Raw genomic sequence first — 4295 nt, forward strand, 5'->3', positions numbered from 1 at the left:
AAGTGTGTGCGTAAGTGTGTGTGTGTGTCTGTGCGTGCTTCTATGGAGTGGAAACAGTGATCAGTTGTCTCGTAGCTGATTGAAACGTCCCAGTCACTCACTATCTGCTGGGGAGACAGAGACAACTAAAGATAACCCTGGTGAGACAGAGAACTAAAGATAACCCTGGGGAGACAGAGAGAACTAAAGATAACACTGGGGTGACAGAGAGAACTAAAGATAAACCTGCTGGGGAGACAAAGAGAACTAAAGATAACCCTGCTGGGGAGACAGAGAGAACTAAAGATAACCCTGCTGGGGAGTAGAGATAACTAAAGACAACCCTGCTGGGGAAACAGAGAGAACTAAAGATAACCCTGCTGGGGAGACAGAGAGAACGAAAGATAATCCTGGGGAGTAGAGAGAACTAAAGATAACCCTGGGGAGTAGAGAGAACTAAAGATAACCCTGCTGGGAAGTAGAGAGAACTAAAGATAACCCTGCTGGGGTGACAGAGAGAACTAAAGATAACCCCGCTGGGTAGACAGAGAGAACTAAAGATAACCCTGCTGGGGAGACAGAGAGAACTAAAGATAACCCTGCTGGGGAGACAGAGAGAACTAAAGATAACCCTGCTGGGGAGACAGAGAGAACTAAAGATAACCCTGCTGGGGAGTAGAGAGAACTAAAGATAACCCTGCTGGGGAGGCAGAGAGAACTAAAGATAACCCTGCTTGGGAGTAGAGAGAACCGAATATAACCCTGGGGAGTAGAGAGAACTAAAGATAACCCTGCTGGGGAGACAGAGAGAACTAAAGATTACCCTGCTGGGCAGTAGAGATAACTAAAGATAACCCTGCTGGGGAGACAGAGAGAACTAAAGATATCCCTGCTGGGGAGTAGAGAGAACTAAAGATAACCCTGCTGGGGAGTAGAGAGAACTAAAAATATTCCTGGGGATTAGAGAGAACTAAAGATAACCCTGATGGGGAGACAGAGATAACTAAAGATAACCCTGCTGTGGAGAAAGAGAGAACTAAAGATAACCCTGCTGGGGAGTAGAGAGAACTAAAGATAACCCTGGGGAGTAGAGAGAACTAAAGATAACCCTACTGGGAAGTAGAGAGAACTAAAGATAACCCTGCTGGGGTGACAGAGAGAACTAAAGATAACCCCGCTGGGTAGACAGAGAGAACTAAAGATAATCCTGCTGGTGAGACAGAGAGAACTAAAGATAACCCTGCTGGGGAGACAGAGAGAACTAAAGATAACCCTGGGGAGATAGAGAGAACTAAAGATAACCCTGGGGAGATAGAGAGAACTAAAGATAACCCTGCTGGGGAGTAGAGAGAACTAAAGATAACCCTGCTGGGGAGTAGAGAGAACTAAAGATAACCCTGCTGGGGAGGCAGAGAGAACTAAAGATAACCCTGCTGGGGAGACAGAGAGAACTAAAGATAACCCTGCTGGGGAGACAGAGAGAACTAAAGATAACCCTGCTGGGGAGACAGAGAGAACTAAAGATAACCCTGCTGGGGAGACAGAGAGAACTAAAGATAACCCTGCTGGGGAGACAGAGAGAACTAAAGATAACCCTGGGGAGTAGAGAGAACTAAAGATAACCCTGGGTAGACAGAGATAACTAAAGATAGCCCTGGGGAGTAAAGAGACCTAAAGATAACCCTGGGTAGACAGAGAGAACTAAAGATAACCCTGCTGGGGAGACAGAGAGAACTAAAGATAACCCTGGGGAGACAGAGAGAACTAATGATAACCCTGGGGAGACAGAGATAACTAATGATAACCCTGGGGAGTAGAGAGACCTAAAGATAACCCTGGGTAGACAGAGAGAACTAAAGATAACCCTGGGTAGACAGAGAGAACTAAAGATAACCCTGGGTAGACAGAGAGAACTAATGATAACCCTGGGTAGACAGAGAGAACTAAAGATAACCCTGCTGGGGAGACAGAGAGAACTAAAGATAACCCTGCTGGGGAGTAGAGAGAACTAATGATAACCCTGGGTAGACAGAGAGAACTAAAGATAACCCTGGGTAGACAGAGAGAACTAATGATAACCCTGGGGAGACAGAGAGAACTAAAGATAACCCTGCTGGGGAGTAGAGAGAACTAAAGATAACCCTGGGTAGACAGAGAGAACTAATGATAACCCTGGGTAGACAGAGAGAACTAAAGATAACCCTGGGTAGACAGAGAGAACTAAAGATAACCCTGGGTAGACAGAGAGAACTAATGATAACCCTGGGTAGACAGAGAGAACTAAAGATAACCCTGGGTAGACAGAGAGAACTAAAGATAACCCTGCTGGGTAGACAGAGAGAACTAAAGATAACCCTGCTGGGGAGGCAGAGAGAACTAAAGATAACCCTGGGTAGACAGAGAGAACTAATGATAACCCTGGGTAGACAGAGAGAACTAAAGATAACCCTGGGTAGACAGAGAGAACTAAAGATAACCCTGCTGGGTAGACAGAGAGAACTAAAGATAACCCTGCTGGGGAGTAGAGAGACCTAAAGATAACCCTGCTGGGGAGACAAAGATAACTAAAGATAACCCTGCTGGGGAGTAGAGAGAACTAAAGATAACCCTGCTGGGGAGGCAGAGAGAACTAATGATAACCCTGGGGAGTAGAGAGAACTAAAGATAACCCTGGGTAGACAGAGAGAACTAATGATAACCCTGGGGAGACAGAGAGAACTAAAGATAACCCTGGGAAGACAGAGAGAACTAAAGATAACCCTGGGTAGACAGAGAGAACTAAAGATAACCCTGGGGAGACAGAGAGAACTAAAGATAACCCTGGGTAGACAGAGAGAACTAAAGATAACCCTGCTGGGGATTAGAGAGAACTAATGATAACCCTGGGTAGACAGAGAGAACTAAAGATAACCCTGGGTAGACAGAGAGAACTAAAGATAACCCTGCTGGGGAGACAGAGAGAACTAAAGATAACCCTGCTGGGGAGACAGAGAGAACTAAAGATAACCCTGGGTAGACAGAGAGAACTAAAGATAACCCTGGGTAGACAGAGAGAACTAAAGATAACCCTGCTGGGGAGACAGAGAGAACTAAAGATAACCCTGCTGGGGAGTAGAGAGACCTAAAGATAACCCTGCTGGGGAGTAGAGAGAACTAAAGATAACCCTGCTGGGGAGACAGAGAGACCTAAAGATAACCCTGCTGGGGAGTAGAGAGACCTAATGATAACCCTGGGTAGACAGAGAGAACTAAAGATAACCCTGCTAGGGAGACAGAGAGAACTAAAGATAACCCTAAACAATATATTTGTTTTACTTTGATACAATTGAGACATGGATTGAATATGTTTGCCATTCAAAGGGAGACCAAATATTTCAGTGCCTTTGAATGGGTTATGGTAGTAGTTACTAGGCACACCGGTTTGATTGTGTCAAGAACTGCAACGCTGATGTCTTTGTCACACTCAACAGTTTTCCGTGGTTATCAAGAGTGGTCCACTACCCAAAGCACGTCCAGCCAACTTGACACAACTGTCAGCATCCCTGTGGAACCTCCATGGAACGTCCATAGCCCGACGAATTAAGGCTGTTCATAGGGAAAAAAGGGGTGGCAATTCAGTGTTAGGAAAGTGTTCCTAATCTTTTGTTCACTCAGCGTTTTGTCATCGGTCTGTCTCTACACATGGAGCAGGACTGCCCCCTGTAGGGCACAATTAAATATAACCTCTCACTTCTCTTTATACTTTCAACATCAACCTCTCTTTCCATTGTTCTCTCTCGCCACCTCTCTTTTGTCTCTTTCCCTCCATCTCTCTCTCTCATTCTGTCCTGTCTCTCCCCTAACCTCTCTCTCTACCCTCCCTCTCTCTCTCTGTCCTGTCTCTCCCCTAACCTCTCTCTCTACCCTCCCTCTCTCTCTCTGTCCTGTCTCTCCCCTAACCTCTCTCTCTCTCTTTCCTGTCTCTCTCCTCCCTCTCTCTTTCATGTCTCTCTCCTCCCTCTCTCTTTCCTGTTTCTCTCCTCCATCTCTCCTTCCTGTCTCTCTCCTCCCTCTCTCTTTCCTGTCTCTCCCCTCCCTCTCTCTTTCCTGTCTATCCCATCCCTCTCTCTTTTCTGTCTCTCTCCTCCCTCTCTCGTTCTGTCCTGTCTCTCCCCTCCCTCTCTCTTTCCTGTCTCTCCCCTCCCTCTCTCTTTCCTGTCTCTCTCCTCCCTCTCTCTTTCCTGTTAAAAAAGATTGTGTGTTATCAGGCTTGCTCAGTAAGTGATGCTGGGTGAGTAGGTGTGTTATCAGGCTGGCTCAGTAAGTGCTGCTGGGTG

This window comes from Oncorhynchus mykiss, chromosome 22 (genome assembly GCF_057628025.1).
Source record: "Oncorhynchus mykiss isolate SJ-2025 chromosome 22, ASM5762802v1, whole genome shotgun sequence".
Classification (NCBI taxonomy): domain Eukaryota; kingdom Metazoa; phylum Chordata; class Actinopteri; order Salmoniformes; family Salmonidae; genus Oncorhynchus; species Oncorhynchus mykiss.